This window comes from Pleurodeles waltl, chromosome 4_2 (genome assembly GCF_031143425.1).
Source record: "Pleurodeles waltl isolate 20211129_DDA chromosome 4_2, aPleWal1.hap1.20221129, whole genome shotgun sequence".
Lineage (NCBI taxonomy): Eukaryota > Metazoa > Chordata > Amphibia > Caudata > Salamandridae > Pleurodeles > Pleurodeles waltl.
In genome coordinates, this window is record NC_090443.1 from 908,804,727 (window position 1) to 908,823,761 (window position 19,035).

Here is a 19,035-nt window from a genome sequence, read left to right on the forward strand (position 1 = left end):
ATTGCCTCAACCTGACTTGCCCCATTTCTTGACGCCCAAGCCCCATATCCCCCTACGCCGGCGCTGCCTGGTGTATGTCGTTTTTTTTAACGCACACCAGACGGCGCCGGCGGCTAACGCCGGCTAACGTCATTCAATAAATACGTCGCCCGCATGGCGCTTCAGAATGGCGTTAGCCGGCGCTAATTTTTTTGACGCAAAACTGCGTTAGCGCAGTTTTGCGTCAAAAAGTATAAATATGGGCCCTTATCTTAAGGGCAGGGAAAATGCCAATGTTTGGAACACGACAAACCTCACACATCTCACCCAGCTTCTCCCATACTGATTATTTTACAATCAAAATCCTTACAACCCCTTGCTCTGCTGCTTATGTAATGTCCACCTCACAAAAGAGAGGTGAGACCTGCTCAGTGCTCAGAAGTGAAGTCAAACATATATTGCTTCGCTGTGATCAATCTTAGGATCTGTGTTATATAGATGATATAGATTCACTTCTTTCTTTCCAGTTTATGAATTAAGTAGAAATCATATCCTGTGTAGCTAGTTTTTTTAGCTGAGGTTAGCCTTTTTTCAGCATTCAATCACCAAGCATTGGTTCATTCATATCGACGGGAAACCCCTTTACCTTTCTGTGAATGAAATACTCCATTCTTTAAGGAAAGTTATCCTTGCTTGACACGGGTATATTATTATGGTTACATTGAAACTTATTTTAATATTGTATTTCGTTTTATTGGACCCTCAAGCCAAATGCGTTTTTGTAGGCAGAACTGTCCTGACTTAGAGATTCTTTCACTCACGCTTATTGGAAAACTAACCACAGACTTCAAAAAAAGATTGTTTAAAAATTCTACGCTTGTAGCAGACAGCACTCAGGCACCGTGGAGCATAATCCATACTTAAGAACAGCCAAGGTCCTGAACATTTTGTATTTATTGAAGTCCTAAGGCCGGCCACAGAGGGACTGGCAGGCTGCTGTTAGAATCAGAAATCACACATTTCTCAGAGTTGAATTTTATTTTCTTCTGAATCAATCTATTAGAGTACAAAGCTGTGGTTTGCTTCCACGTATAACAGATATGTTAAAACAATGGAACAATTATTCGCACCTCAGTTACGTGGTGTGTCGAGGGTACATTGCTATTTTCGTTCTAAAATCATTCCAAGCTGACAGCGAAATAAAATCACCTTTCTTTTGTTAATATTTAAATACATTCACAATTTCTAGCAGTGCTTGAATTAGTTTCTGTAAGGTTTTCCATCTATTGAAATATGCGATTTTGCTTCTTTTACAATATGGCCCATTGTTGGAATTACTCAAATTATTTGTGCAGAGTTAAACTATGATAGATTACCTTTTTTAACTAAAAGTACAATAACATTTGTTGAATCGACCAACCCTCCTCCAATCCCTCAAAACAATTTGAATGTGATTTTTTAGACATTGCCAGACCCTTTGCAGGAGTAAAAGGCTTAACATGCTATATCCTAAATTAGCCATAAAGTGCACGGGGACGGCAACATTGTCAATAAATTGATATGTCATTGGCCAGATTGTTTTATGTGAACTACTATTTTGTGTCATTGTGTATGACAAATCAGAGAATTCCTGTGTCTCCTCCACTTTTCTGGGGACCCCCACCCAACAGACAGGACAAGTGGGTGGAGGTCATGCTGCGAACTGATCAGCACAACTTGATTCCAGACCAGGAAGCCCCTGATATGGTTTTGTAAGTGGACTGGTCTCCTCATTAAGAGGCAGTTCAGTGTTTGACTGCACCCCTCAGCGTCGGGCATCTCAGAGGAAACATGTTACTCCTAAAAGAAATGTTCTAGTATTGTACAAAAAGAACAGCACCCGATGGGGCAAATTTATGGAAAGTGGCGCTGCACTGTGTGCAGCGCCACTTTCCCAGCACCCCTTAGCACCCCCTACTGCCACCATGTGTTCGCCGTATTCAAAATATGGCGCACCATGGTGCAGGGTAGGGGGCAATAGTGTCATTTGTTATGACGTTATTGATATACTCTGCAGGAGAAGGGCCAAAATATTGGCGCTACTCCTGCAGAGTACGTAGTGCTCCATTCTAAAGAATGGAAGGCACTTTTAACGCCTGTTCTTGAGCAGGCATTAAAAGTGCCATAAAAAATGGCACAAGGAAATCTCATATATTTCCTTATGCCATTTATTCGGCTCCCCTAACGGGGGAACACTTCCTTTGCATACATTATGCCTGGCGCAGGCATAATGTAGCACAAAGGGTTAGAGTGGCGCAATGCATACATTGCGCCACCCTGTAAGTAAGGCGTGGGGATTTCGGCCTCGCTGGGCCACATTAACGTAAAAAACAATGACGATAATGTGGCGCAAGGTGGTGCTAGGGCACTATAAATATGCCCCAATGTCTGTTATACATTTTGCATCTCCTTCATCAGTTCCTTAGCTCCTCTTAACATATGAAAGAAGAGCAGTACTTCCTTTTACTTTCAACCAAAATGCTCCATTTTAATGAGAGCAACTTGTATTAGGGATCAGGCATGAGCCTGATGTGTGTTTAAACATTCCAGTCGGAGCCACCTGGGCAGCCTGTATGAAGACTTCAGTACTTTAGAGGTTTCACAATTATGACATTTGTGAGGGCTACACACATCATTAGATATGGCTGTCAGTCGCTTTTGTTACAATTTGTTTTCAGACTGTCATCATATTCAAATCTCCATTAAGCACTCACATGTAGCTATGAACATTCCTTGGTGGTCACTCCTAGATTTCTTTGTGTCCTAGTACAGTGCTTTGCATAAAGTGGTGCAAAGATCTTAGGAAAATCCTTGACTTTTACCACAGCAGTACATGCATACTGCCTAAAGCATAGCATGTAGAATGGTAATTGGCAATGGCAGCTCACCCAAACTTCTGGCTTTCAGCCTTCAGCCTCCTCATCAGCTTCCTCGGTCAAAAGGGCAGGCATGAGCACAGCAGCAAATTACATCAGTCATCAGACGTAGTATGTTCACTGAAGGAAGAGTCCAATGGCAGTCAAGCACACATTCTACTAATGCTGCACAAACAAAATCAATACCTTATTAAGAGTGGCATCACATTGTTGGTGCCGACTCCAGTCATAAGTCGAGCAATCGTAATGATCCTGACAACATCAGCCATAGGTTGAAACAATATGTTCCATCGTAACATTTAAAATTCTGCAACCCTACACTACTATATTTGCACAAAATAAAGAGGGCCAGATGAGGTGGCATTTGTTTGCTCACAACACTGAAAAGTGTGGAACAAGCTGCCAAGTTGACATGTCCTCAGAATTAGCATTAAGACGAGGCTGTTGCAACCCAGGTCAGCAGCCTAGGCTTTTCCTTCTCTGGTGCTTGAATGTCCTCTGTCTAGGCTAATTAGTCACATGACAAAAAAAAAAAACTTATATTAGGTGCAAACTATTATGAGTTGTCCAGCAATGTGATCTATTGTCATTTGAAGAATTGGTTTGTGAATAGCTCTTGTGTTTTATGTGCTAAATCTAAAGCAACAAATGCAGCTTTGTTTATACACGCTTCTTGCTTAGACATTTGAAAGGCTGCTTCCTGGGCTCCTGTGCTTCTCTTGGCCAACGTGTATTGTGTGGACTATGACACCGTGGCTGTTGCCAGGTTTAGCACTCTAGTCCTTCAAGAGTCCTTTAGCTGAACCTAACTCAGTAACCTCCATTCTGGGAGGCAGAAAAGTTAAGCAGAGCTAAAGGTATCCTGAGGTCATGTTTTCACCATGATAGTGAGAAAGCAGAAGTTGCTGATAACTTCAGGCAGATCTGAAGTCAAAACCTGAGCATAAGAAAAAACGGAGGTTTATGATATAGCTAATTTGGACACACAGCCGTAACCGTGCAGTTATTGATCAAAGATGAGTGAGATAATCCCCCTATACTCCAAAAGAAGGCTTAGAATTAAAAAATTCCATTGGGCTGACACAATTATGGACACCATTTTTATTTTCTAACTACTAAAATCATATGATGGAACCATTAGTGCTGCCCAGTATGAACAACTAGGCCTGGGTTGGACCTCGTGGAGTTTTACTTCTTGGAATTCTGCAGTTACAAAAAACCTCAGCGATACTTCGCGGACTTCCGCGAACAGGCGGAAGAATGCTTGTCTGCCCTTTTATCCTGTTTTTTGCAGGCCAGTAGCGCATTCTGCACTGAAAAATCAGTGCAAATGGCTTCATGCGCGTGCAAGGGTGCAGCCATTTTGTTTTGCTTACTGGCTGCATTACCATATCCTAATCTGAATCCATCAACCCTCACCTGCTCTATCCTATACCCTATCCTATCATTTTAATACTAAGGGGCTCATTTACAAGCCCCTAGCTTCACCGTAGAGTCACTTTCAACAACGCTTCGGTGGCACTGTGCCCTTTTCCATATTTATAAGGCAGCACTAAGTCACTTTGCCTTGCAAATATGGGGCCCGTAAGCATTTTCTGCTGCAGAGGGCATGCAATAAGTGTTGCTATGGGTGTTTCCATGCGACACCCATTGCTTTTGACACTGCCTCAGATTTACGAGAAATCGTAAACCTGAGGCAGCGCCAAAAACTAATGCCATCCCAGGGGTGGTGTTAGAGTATCACAACGAGGAGAAATACTTTTATTTCTCCTTGTTTTTGCTTTTTCTATGTGTGCTGCGGTCTGCAGCACACATACAGCAAAAGACCATTAATGATTGTTTTGGTGTCCCTTCCCTAAACAATCATTAAACAATGACAATTTGCTACTTCTATTTATGCTGCATTGTGCAGCACACATAGAAATAGCAAATTGCCATTACTGATTGTTTATGTGCAGGAAGGGACACTTTCCTGCATATAAACAATCATTCCCTGCTAAGCAGGCACCCTTGCACTACACATTAGCTCTGCCCCATACTTTCTGTCACTGTACATTGTTCTTCATCCAAAAACAGGGCCAAAACTACATCCAGTTTCACAGGAGAGTATAGTGTTTCTAACTGGTATTTTCTCCTACTTACGTCATATCCATATGTGTGTACAAGTTGCAAATGTGTGTTCACTCCCAATATAGTAATTAAAAGTGATTTGTGTAACATACTATTCAAACAAGTATTGTCTATAATGTGAACAGATGACTACAACTACCATGATGCACTCTTTTCGGATCTGAAAACTATAGTGCAATGTAATGTTGTTCCACCGTCCTTTACTTCCATGTTCAAACACAATAAAAAAAACTAGTGCATTTGTCAGTCACCATGTCATGCAATGGATTAAAATGTCACTTCTTGTGTATCACAATCATGTTGACACCTGCTCATAGCAACACAGAATTGATGAAAATGCTTACGTTATTCATTGTCCTTTGAATCCAAGATATCCAAAAATGTGTTGTTTCATGCGTATATAAGTAGTAGCCACACGCAAGTTAATTTGCACTGTCCATATGATGACCAATTACAATTTATGTGTAAAAAGAACCACTTTGAATCCAATGTATTGCAGCCTTCTAGGCCTTTGAATGGACCAGTACTCCAATCTACTCACCACTGTGTTGGGTTGAATGTCACATGTAACCTACAAATCTGAAATAACACTTGCATTTCAGAACATCTCTACACGGTCAGTACTGGAATTGTCATTTGTGTAAATCCGGCTGCATTTGTAAAATAATAAATATCACACAAAAGCCTAATCAGTCTATCACTCTCTTCCTAGTGTTTAGGTTGGCCTTTATGTAGACAAAGACACTTAAATGCACAAGCTATTTATTAATTACATATTCTCTGTAACCTTCACAGGTCTAACCACCCAACGCAATGCACCACCGTCTACCAGGCAAGACACCTCCACTCCAGCCTTGGAGCAAGCCTTCCACTGTTGCAAGCCAAGATGACCACGAGCCACCTGGTCCATCTTGTCTGTCTGGCTAGACAGCTCTAGTGAGTCAAACTCAACCCACACCTACACCTCCCACCATAGCTGCAACAACATCTCAGCGTGAGGACACCGCAACTTCCTGTGCACTGAGGACCTGCATACCAGTCCTGTACCCCCTAGTCCTGGCTGCTGTTGAGACACCAACAATGCAGCCTCCAGTTATTCCAGAACCCAGTGGGATGGGGAACACTTCCTCAAGGGGACAGGCTAGAGGGGGTAGAGCTCGAGGGAGGGAATCTGGGGGCCAGCCAAGGGAGGCCACTAGTTTTTTTTTCAACCAGACCAACATTGACCAAGTCTTGGGAGCAGTACAACAGTCCCAAGACATGATGGGCCAGGTCCTAACAGAGCTCCGGGCCATTAAGCAGGTTCAGAGGGAGCACATTGTAGAGATGCAGAATAACAATTCCAATTTGTGCTCCTTGACTGGGGTGATGTTTGACATTGACCATGACCACAGTTGGTTAGGATACGCTGAGTCTACAACATGAAAGCAACAGATCAACAGATCACTCATATATCAAGCTATTGTCCCTTCCTAAACTAGTGTTCAGGCAAAATATCATCAAGTCATATTGTTCTTACCAACAAGTCAGGCCCCCTCCGGTCCAAGTTGTGACATCAGCATGGGTATATAGCTGTTCCGTATTATGAATGAATCATGTGTTGAACCAGGGAAGAAGGCACACACACTTGAGATGTATACGTTTGGTAAGCAGACAACTAGCACATAGATGGAATGGAAGTTCTTCTGATTGTGGTAGACGTCTCTGTTGTGTGGTGGGACCAAGGTAATATGTATGCCATTTATTGCTCCAACCAAATGTGGTAGTTAACCCAAAGCAAAAAATTGTCTCGTCAAGGTGACCAAATCCTGTGGACATGGGAAATGGATGTAGCTGTTGATATTTTTCATCAAGGAAGCAAGGACATCTTGTAGCACACCACTGAAAGTTGGCTTTGGCATGCCCCCAGATACTTCCAAAGTGTATTGAAAGGTGCCAGTGGCTACAACATGCAGTACTGCCATGAGTTTTACTATTGGTGTTATGGCTGTTGAATTCATATTGTGTGGCAGGAGATCAGGCTCCGACTGCTGACACAAATCCAGGATAATTTGCCTATTTAGAAGATATTGCTTGATAACGTCCCTTTCCTCCATGGTGGCAAGGTATGGAAAGCGCCAGATCACCAAAGACTGTCACCTTGTACCCATGGCTAGCTTCAGATGTCTATATGTATGGAAAAGAAAATATCAGATGAAATAATCATGCCATACTTTTAATGTCAAAACACATCTGACGTCTTGATAACAGTAGACATGTCTTTGGGTAATACATGTACACCCATTACCATCAAACATTTGGACTTCAATTTTATCATATTTTTTATTTGTTTTTATGTGCAATTAATAAATTTGAACTGTATTATTTGCACATAATTTTTAAATATATATTTTTTAAATACCGTCAATGGAGGTATGAGTGGTGATGTGGCACCAAACTCATAATGTGGTGGTAAACGGATACTACCACATTAATCTTGGCAGTCAAAAGACCACCAGGGTTAAAATAAGGGCCTTTATTCCTTCTCACAAGGCACGTACTGAGGGGGGCAGACACATGACTACATGCAAACAAAGGAAGTTCCAGCATTTTCACAATGACATGAGGGACAGGTTCACAAAACATTCCCCATGTCATGATTGGGTCAGGTGGGATAATACATCACAAATGTCTGTGGTGAATGTAGGCCCCATTACTGGTAACTGTGGCAAACTGCGCAATTACAATGCGGCTGACACATCAGAGTTGACATTGGGTAGTTGGTGCTATGACAATATGAGAATGTGCATCTGCACCAAAAGTATAGGTATTCTGTGTACAGTGGCATCATTCCTTATCTGAAACATGTTTGAAAGCAGTTTGTCCAGCAAATTTCTAGTAAGTTAATGTGGACAGTAGGGGGTGGACCTGAGTCCTTAGTCCTTCTCAAACGTACATGTAAGCCAGTCCGTGATTACCAACGTGAATTTGTCTGCCAAAGTTTATTGATTGCAACAGACAGGAATGTGTCCCCATTGGGGAGAGAGTTGTACATCCCACGGATAACATTTTTATGTCCTTAGTTCTGCCTAGAGGAGAAGTTGAGGATGGAGAGAAATCTGATACTGAAAGGGACATTTGCACATGTAAGTTTACATCATATAAATGTTGTGGTATCCTATCTTGAGAAGCCAATTAACATTCAAAAATGGTACCCTTTGGGAGATGTTATCCAATTTTAGCTCTGTAGTGCAGTGGTTTAGAGATATAGCCAGGCCTATGTGTTTAATCATGCTGTTGGAACTTTTTTTTATCATTGAGTGAACTTCAAGCGTATAAGTGACAAAAGCATACATGATATGCGAGCTGGGGTGGAGGATTACTGAACTTCCTGCACATGTTGTGTGACGTACATTGATGTCCAATTGTATTCTCATAGATACTCTCCAACAGTTGTATCTTTTTTTCAGCCTCAACTGGGCAAGGCAAAGGTAACAGCAACCACATGGACAGGAATGAAGCTGGCCACTGGGGATCGGGTGTTGACACCAGCAACGCTGAGGGAGTCAGTGGCACGGGGTTAGGGTACTGACCAGGAGGCCAAGTGTGATTCTACATTTTTCTCACAGGCCTCCAAAGAAGACCAGTGCCTAGTGAGGGAGGACCCTGGAGAGACTGTGACACCTGTGTCTTTATCTGCCCCTTGCATTCCAATTTCCATCTTCCCTCTTGCTCCACCATTTGGTCGTAACGGCCCCCCTAAAAGGTGCATGGTCACCTTTGCTGCAGGCACCTCTGTTCCTGCCCTAGTGTCCCAGGCTGTGCTCACTGAGGAGGCTGTTGGCAAGGCTGCACTTCTGAATGCCATCCAGATGCTGGCTTACCTGGATGGCATTCATGGTGCCCTGTCTGGTCTACAGAGGTCATTCCAGGGTCTGTCCTCCTCATCGGCCACAGCCTCCCACACACCTCAGCCCCTTTCCCACACTACCACCCCTTCACCATCCCGAATCCCTCAACCCAGCCCTTTCCGAAGCACTCTCAAACATATGTATGCACCCACAACAACCACAAGCAGCACATCCCAAAACCAACACATCAAAAAATACAAGCACAGACACACATGTGTAGACGCCACACACACCACTACCACAAGCATACCCACAGGCATCACACCCATCAGGATATAAACATACACACCAACCACAGCACACCCACAGATACAACACCCACCATTACAGCAACACCCATACATACCACAAGCACATCTCCAGTCAGTGCACCCACCAAATCACAACCACACCCCCTCTACCAGCACACCCCCTCTACCAGCACACCCACAGTTACAACACTCACCACTGCAGCAACACCCACACACACCACAAGCACACCTCCAGTCATTTCACCTACCACCACACATGCATGCACCAGCATACCCACAGTCACCACACCAACACATACCACATCCACTACACACACATCCACACACACATACTCGACACAAACACCTACACTCATCTACCCAACAGACAGTCAGTAAAAGGCACAAATCTAAAGATAGAGTACATACACCAGACCCTCAAGCACCCACACCTTCAACACACACACTCACAACAGACACAGCCACTCCCTCTTCCCCACACAAACCCAAACCCCTCCTGTACACCCTACCCATTTTCCTAAGGAGAGCCTACTTTTTCCATGTCTCTGAGCCCTTCCAAAACCCAAACCATCCCTCCCAAATGTCTATCCAACCCTTCTACCTCCCATTACATCTCCCACCCCTTCCAAACTTAAATCCACCCCTTTAAATCCCAAACCACCTCTTCTAAATCCCAAACCACCCCTACCAAACCCACCCCTCCCAAACCCAATCCCACCACTTCCAAACCAAATCTCTTCCCTCCCAAACCCAAGAACCAATCCCGTCTCCCACTAACATCATTGAGGTGCCTGCTCTCAACCCCATAGTTGCCCCTTCCAGAGGATGTTTATTCTGGCAGTGAATATAGGAGTTAAATGACACCCCTGACAGCTTTTATGGCCCACATAGGCTAACAACTTAGTCTGGTAGTCGTGATGGACTTTTCTTATTTATTATCTAGAGACTAATCCCATGAATATATAAAAAACTTTATTTTGAGAATATCTTTGTCTTGGCCTTATTTTGTGATTGTTTCTAATTGTTTGCTGATTATGTTATTTCTGCTAATATGTGAGCCACACCTACTCTCATTTGTGACAGTAACAAACACGGGTAGTATATTTTAGTTCTTTTTTTTTTAAATACATTAGTGTTGTACATTAGCGATGGACATGTTTATTTTGGTGAAAGTATTCATGTTGTTACTGGACACTGTCACCAAAATAATATGTGTTTCTGTTTTTAATGTCTGGAAAATGCTTGTGTGTTTATTTTGGCACAATGTGTCAATGATATACACATATGCATTACATAGAGAATCTGGCATTTCATAGTTAAGTAGGATATTATGTTCTTATGTTTGTGATATATTGCACACACCAAGGGGACATATGACCTTCATACATCTATGCCATCTTTGCAGTTCACCAGTAAAAATTGTATTACATTCTGTGTACATCCACCTGTAAGTTGTAGTGTAATTGTTACATTATCATGGGATTGTTTGGTTGAAATTGGGTAAACTGTTCGAGTTGAAACTTTTTTAGATTTTGGGGACATTATTGCACACACCTGTACGGACACATTTTTATTTGTGATTGTTGAGACTTTTTGTGTAGGTGTTCGATGCCATGAAGGCTGTCCGTACAAGATTGGTGGGTGCAAATTATAATTTTATGTCTGTTCTGATACAGTTTCTGACTGTAGAATTACACGCTTCACATTGTGCAACATTATGGTGGTGTTTACACATATTAATGAGCCATGCACGAGCCCAGTATTCCTGTGATGCTACAACTCCGAGGGCAACAGGGATGCCTGTGACTTACCTTCTGTCCCGGCGATGACGGGGTTGATTACCATATTGGACCTGGCCCATGAGCAGTGGGAGGACTGATAGCAGCGGGTTCCCGGTGTCAGGATATGAGGAAAGTGTTTAAAGGTGAGTTTCGTGTTTATTTAGCTCCCAAACCTCCAACTCAGGTGTGGAGTTTTACCCACCACAGTTGCGTCTGCGGAACTGCACATCATGATTGGCTTGATGGTAAAAGGGGCTGTCTTCCTGCTGCCAGTTGCTATTGCCTATTGTGCCGTCGATGCGGGTGAAGTGGTGGTAGACCATCAGTGGTCTTTCACCTATGCTCCAGCTGACATCTAAATACTTCAGGTGGACTGGCATGGTGGTGGGTGGGTTTTCCGTTGAAAAGTCGATGGCAGGGCCATTACTGCCAACATCTATATCAAGCCCTAATTCTACAAAGCACAAACCGAAGACAAGATGTGTTTCCCAGGGCCCACTCAGTCACCTACTAGCGCTTCACTTCACCATTCTTTCTTTCTGTCCCAGCCTACCTAAAAATGTAAATTCTGTTTTGGCATGTGATGTCTGTGCCACATTTCTGTGCCCAAGTGAAGTTATCTTCACTTAAAGATTGACAGTTCCAATGCTTTTCCTTTCCATCAATCAAAGTGACTTTGAAATTCTTCTTAGTCACATTGATTGATAGAAGGAAAACTATTTGAACTGTCAGTCCATAGCACATGATCATTTATTGACACTTAATCAACCATTCCATACCTAAACCTCTACCTAGCCCAATTGACTAATATTCCTCACTGCCAAGTGAAGATATTTCTTGAGAATAATCTGTGTTGGAGGCCTGGGTGTAATGTGGGACTAAAGGCCTGATTTATAGTTTGGTGGATGGGACACTCTGTGACAAAATAAAGATCCCATTCACTGCACTATAGTTCAAAATCTTTTTCTATGCACTGTCTACTGTAATACAGCAGATGGGATATACAATATCTGCCAAGTGAGTTGCATCTGCCAGACTCTGCCAGCGTAAATGTGGACTTAGGATAGTAGAATTGAGGAGGGAGTTTGAAAGGAAAAAAGTCATTAGATTTATAAGGTCACATAAAATGCTACAGCTGGGTTGCCACAAAAACACGCCTGAGAATAATCAGACCTGCCAGCTTGGCTCCGTTGTGTTGCATAGTCAAGTATTAATTGTGCAGCATACATACTTATATGCCTTGCTCATTACTGTCAGGTTATTCAAAATTTCTAACACACAAATTGTGTGTTCTGTTTCACTATGAAATTAAATTCTTTTGAAAAATCGTGTTTTCTTTGCCTTCTTTAGATTATGTTGGTGTTCTGGCTTCATTATTCCTTACAGTCATGATTGATTACCTAGCTACGATGTGATGCATGGGTGGGAAAAACTTGACCTAGGTTGTGTGTGACTGAATCATCACATCCCCAAAAATTCCAGTGGCTCTAGGGGAACAGCAATGTTCTGCTACTGTACCCTGACAGTAACAAGTGTTTGAGCTGAGCATCACAATTTGTGTTTTTGTATTTTGTTCTTCTTACTTTTTTTTTATATAGCTACTACTGCTGCTGGTGACAGGCAGCAACCAGTGCTGGCATGGTCACCAACCCAGCAGGAAATAGCCACCCAGCTGCGGTAGCAAAAGTTGGCAAAAGAGTGACCTTGGAATATCGCCTGCTGGTGGGCCTAGAAATAGAGAAGCATGAGGAATAGACCCAGGGCCAGTCCGGAGATACCTCATGCAACCAGCCAGGGCCCTCCTCCAACTCGACCACGCCACTGCTGCTGGCACTAACTGCAGCTGGTGTCTTCCACTGCTGCCTGTACCACCACCATCCTCCCCACCTTGGACCCAACACAGTGCCTCTTGCACTGCATTCTACAATAGCTGGCAAACCTCACATGCAAGTTTACACTGCTCTGGTGTTGCTCTGGCAAGGGCAGCAGGACTTGACCCATGAAATTGATGCACTCAAGGCCCTTTTTTATTGAATTTTTGTTTTGGTGAGAGGGCTTGTTGTGGGTGGAGAGAGGGGAAGGGCACAAAGTTGGGGAAGGGCTTTTGATTTGGACATTGGGCTTTGTTACTTTAGGCTTTAAGTATATGATGGCTTGAGGAAGGGGTGGGCCTGTGGTAGGTGGAGAGGGTGGGTCCTAAAAATAAATGGGGTTTACTTCTTATCCTGTGTCATCATTATCTATCTTTCTATTGCTAGTTGGCGTAGTATTAATATAGCACTGTTAAGTGTACTGTTGGCAAGAGAGTGTGAGATGGAGCTGCCCTCTGAAATTGTTTGTCAAATTGTCACACATTATTTATACTTCAACGTTTTCCCCTAAGCTTTCCCTAACTGAGGTCCCTTGCCATGTATTATTCTTCAGTAGGTTGTTTACCTCTTCCTGCAGTCCAGTTTTGCCCCGGCCCCAGAGTGGCACTGTCTCAGAACAGACAACAGGTTAATTGAAATGTTTCACTTGCTGATGTTTTGCAGCACCAGGCATCAATCAATTATATAGTAAAGTATAGTAGTAGTTAGTGTAGTAACTGCCCTTGTGCTACCATCTCTAACTATTTGCCCAGTAAGGGGTCTGCCAACATATACAAAAATGTAAGTTATCTTTCCTGCCAAAGAACAACTTAACCACCAAGTTAATTTGTTGTTCTAGTTCTTTCTTGCCCAAATTGTTTAGGAAATGGGATCCCTTGAAAGTCTACCCAAAACTTATTGCAAAGTTTCTCGAAAATGGCCTTCTTAATGGTGGTGCTATTGGTGTTCTCTTCTTGTCTTACCAAGGAAGACATAACAAAGTGAGATCCCATTCCCACCTATTCCAATGAGATAAACTCAAACTGTTGGATTCATCAGAAAGAGTTTTCAACACAGGTAACTAGACTGAAAGAAAACAGAGTTAGTCGCTTCTCAAAGACTGAGACTACTGGTAAGGTAAGTTCAGCAGAATGTTAAGGAGCTTTCACCTTTTGTGTGGAAGAGAAGAAGGTTTGTGGTTTGTAAAACATTAACAATATTGTAGATTGAAGGGGAAGGAGAGAAGGTAAGGTTCATGAGGAGCAGATAAAGGGCAGAGCAAGAGCATAGGCTGCTGCAATTATGATGACTCATGTGCGATTAAATAAGAAGTGAGAGCAATTTTACAACTAACCCCAGACAAGTAGATGCATGTACCTGACTCATCAATCTCACACCATGCAAGTAAATCTAGCTATGTGTGAAAGGGCCAATCAACTTCAGGCAAAATCACTCATCAGCCCCCAAACATTGCAAATCATTGACATCAAGTTTACAAATTAGATGAACACACTCACTGTCTCCCACTACATGAATCATCATCAGTCACACTCACTCAACATATATCACTCATTGGTGCAAAAGTTACCTCTTCCAATCCAATCATGGCGGTACACAATTGTCATACTGTATCTCCTTTGTTCCCATGGAAGCAACACAATGGCAGTCTTGTAAATTAATGATCTTTACTTGGGCAGGCCTGCTAGGGGATGAAAAAGAGAATGATAGGTATGCGACGAAGGCAGTCGTTATCTTCATTTCCTTTAAGGGAATGGAGAAGCTTCTTCACTGCACTCTGGTCCGACTCCAATCTGGCTAAACAGCTACATATGTGAATAAATGGTGGAGCTGCATAAGTCAGACACAAAATATATAATGTTCCTCTAGCTATATCCATTTTTTTTTTTTTTGCAAAGCAATTTGACGATAATTTGAAAGTTCTATGGTGGCCTACTTAGTAAGGAAAGTAGAGTTTGTGCTTAAACTCAGGGGGTTTACCCAGAAGTTGGTCAGCTAAGGCACTTGAGTCTGATAAAATCACCCTAATCCACCTCCGGTGGAGTTTCAGGAACAGTGTAATTGTGTTAGTTTATTTTTATCATGGTCAATCCCTCCATATTCTGAGGAGAGAGACTGGTCCTTCTGACTGTTACAACTGCACCAGCTGCACAGAATGCATTCTCAGCAGGCACACTAGCTACCGAATAAGCCAGATACTTTTTGGCCAGCCTGCTGAGCTCTGGCCTTTGGCGCATCTACCCATACCAATAGACCAATGGGTTTTGGTACAGGTAGATCTCTCTTTGGTCATCCAGATAGTCTTGGACCATCCTCTGAATGGCTAATCATACTGCCACTTGCTTGACCTCTGTTGCCTTCGCCTCTGCACCCAGCTTAAGCCTTACCAATTGAAACCAAGTTAGCGCAGAGGTTGAGTGCAATTCTTGTGTTGCTGGTGTTGTTGCTGGTGATGTTGCTGGTGCTGTTGCTGCTGTTGCTGGTGTTGGCTACTGTGAGAAAACAGCACTGCCCTCTCTGGAGGTTGAAGGCTGTATGCCAAAACTTCTGCTTGGGACTCCAATTCCCAACCGTTCTTCTTCTAGGTCTCTCACTTGCTGAAGAATCCACGTCTTCTATAGTGAAACATCCCCTGCTGAAAAAGGAATGAAAGTGGTCAGAATTTTTTTGTACTGTGGATCAAGTATTGTGGCATACATGCACTCTTTGGAGGACATGATCTCTCTTTTCATCCTTGCACTAACAGCCAAGCAAAGGAGTAAGCTCTCCACCAAATCATTCACCTCTTTGTTCACACCAGCAAACCCTTGCAACACCTTTTGAAATTGTCCTTTGTAGATACAACTATGGGATAGCTTGGCTTATCCTACTGTCCTCCTTGCTGACTTCCGATGTAAAAACCTCAAAAGGAAGTAGCAGTTGTGTCAGGCATTTTACTAAGCTCCATTTGTCCATCTCCATGGTAATGCTTTTCCCAGTTGCATCCCCTCCTCTTTGAAGGACATAGTCAGTTATCAGTCTGCACTGCTCAAACAGATGTTGCAACATGTAGTAGGTAGCGTTCCAATGTGTTGACACCACCTGTATGAGGGCTTCAACTGGTACTCTAATAGCCAGCTGAATGATCCTCAACTGCTTCCGGGTTTTAAAAGAATGGCTGAAATAAGTGCAGATTCTTCTGCAGGTGGCCTGTATGTTTCTGACTATGGGTCTGATTTAGATGTTGGCAGAAGGAATAATCTGTCACAAATGTGACGGATATCCTGTCCACCTTTATACAATTCCCTGAGGACAAAATGGGATCGTAATACAGTGGATGGGACACCCATCACGTTTGTGACAAAGTGTTCCTCTTCGCCGACATCTAAACCGGCCCCTATGTCTTCTCTTTTTAGAAAGGCTTGCACAATCAGGTTGATGCAAAATTCTTGACATGATATTTTGTTCGCACAATATTATTTTTCCAATATTTTGTCCAAATGTGGGATCATAGTGGAACTACATACTACACATAATTCGCTCATTGTGCCTAGTATGCATCCTTATAATAATTTCACAGCTCTTGAGTGGTATAACAGATTTATTTGATTTTATACAGCTACTTTATAGTTTAGAAAAAATCATTTTAATAAATCTACCCTTGTTTGAAGCTGTCTTTTTGTATCATAAGCATAGTTCTGCATATTCTCACTCATGATTATCATTATTATGTTGAAAGCTATGCAAACACAGAAGGGCAAATGTTGATAGCAGGAACAAAATATGTTTAAGTTGGTGGTAACCGTTTTCATGGATATACGAAAACCTTTCCTTTGTGTATGAGTGTTAGCCTATAAGCATTGCAAAATGAGAAAATATGTCACATGCATGAGCTTATAAAATCCACACTAATATATCCTCTCAGTTTGTGTCTAGTATTTTCATTTTAGCATTTCTAATGTCAAATTTAGGCTGTATTGAATTGCCTGCACTGTGTGAGACTTTGTAAGCTCTACTCAGGCTACAAGCAAGGGCAGTGGGTAGAACTGAATGTTTGAGACTATTTTGCAAACTACAAATAGAATTAGGCTATACGCACTGCAACCCCCCATGTTATAGAGTAATCAAAGAGCCACAACCTTCACTCAATGGTAGGTTGAGGATGCATGCGTATAGATCACTGGTATATACACCTGTGCAGCAGATATGTTACTCCACTGAGTTGTTTTGCCAGTTTCAATAAGGACCATTGTTTGCCTATGGGCACGAATAGCAGCCCATAACAATTGTACTTGATGATTTAATTTGGTACAGGGTGAATACAATCTAGTAAGCACCATGGTGCATAATATCTAGTCAAATTATAATGTGAAACTTTCTTTTTCATTGTTCTACCACAGCTCAGAGAACAGATGTCTTCTAGGTTCGTTTTATACCGAGCTTGGAATGAATGAGATTAAGATTCATTAATCAACAAGCCGTACTGTGGCATGTTAATTACTGGAAAATAGTTTGAGTAGAAGATGGAAGTCTTGTAATCACAATTCCATTAATAGACATCCGGAATAGTCTGTCTTTGGTTTCTTCCTAGCTGTTTTTTGTATCCAGTCCCCACTAGGCTGACCTCTAGCTATTGGAACTGAGTAATCCGAAATTCTTCCTAATAGCTTTTATCAACTGAAGATAAGTGACAGGAAACGCATACTCACTGTTCATTTTATGTTTAAATTGAAATGCAGTTAAGATACATTTTCAGGCCTTACAATTTGTATAAATCTCACAATTAGCACTGCCAAATGGCTTTTAAACCGAATTCATTATTGTCTAAAATACACCTGCCAGTTTCCTGACTATGTAGAATTCTTTAATATTGTAATGTGAAACTAATTGATCTTTATGGAATTATTAATAACGGCGGCCGTGTTTCATGTTGCAGATGTAAACTGTTGTTTGAAAATGAACTAAGTGCATTTCTCTCTGCTTCACTTTGTGAGCGATAGAGAGGTCTGCCGCCCATTTTAGATCAATAAAACAATGACCCATTATGCATAACAAAGGTGGTTATCCTATCACCTGGGGATGTGCACTGACCCCTTGGAGCCCTAACTCTAACATGTTAGAATCAATTTATGTTCATTTAAGCTCCTCTGTTAATGCACATGTTTACTATTTTCGCATAGGCTACCACCAACAAAAAGCTGGTGGAAGAAAAGAACACACGGTAGAGCACACAGTTTTCATCTCTTTATTTTCCCCCACTCCTTCCTTTTTTATCTTTTTCTTTTAGTGTTTGCTGTATGTTATAGGGATGACTCTATGAGATGTGAATACAACTTTTTTTTAAACAGGCATTGCAACCATCGCACACAAAGCTGAATATACTGTATATCCACTGAATCTATGAGTGGATGTAGGTTATTTTTTAACGTCTCACAGTATAATAGGTCCATGTTTTACCTTTACTTACTAGAAATACGTTTAAGTACTTATTGTAACTACCAATTACATTTATGTATCAAATTACCTTTTTTACACTTATAAATTAACTTATTTAGAAACTGAAATGCAGTAGGTGCAGTGCTTGCACCCAGTGCTCCCCCTTTTTTGACCACCGGGATTAAATGTGGAGCGTTGTTAATCAATGTCTTCACTTTTGTATACAACAGGCCACATTTCTTTAAATAAGGTTTAGTTTGCTTCTTTGATAGACAGAATTAAGATTTTTATTAAAACAGCTTCACATATCATCAGAGACAGCTGCACAACGGTGTCATATTTCCTTTACAGCCAATAACTTCGCACCCTGGGACACCGCTTTGCTTACTTCCCCCCTGGCAAATTGAGTTGACGGCAACAGGTTCCCAGTCGTCATCGGATGGGATTATGTAAAAGCGGGGTTCGGACAGCTGTCTCTAAAGACCCGGCGCTGTCTGATAATGCACAGCAATAGGGGCACACTAATTACTTTTATGCACTGCGACGGCTGCCAGCAAACAAGATGGGAATAATGAAATGTATCTGATTTTTTAAGCGAATCAGAGGAGGCCCTGCCAACCACACAGCAGTCATTCAGCTGAGTGACAGCAAACTCACTTCTAGGGGGACTAGCTGAGATTGTTATTTATACTCTAAGTAATTATTTCCATGCTTTGTTGAGTGCATCATAAATCAAACTTCAGAAAGAGTGGAAGTGGAATTTTCAGTCACTGTTCCAGCTCTGTAATCCCGGTTTTATCCATTTT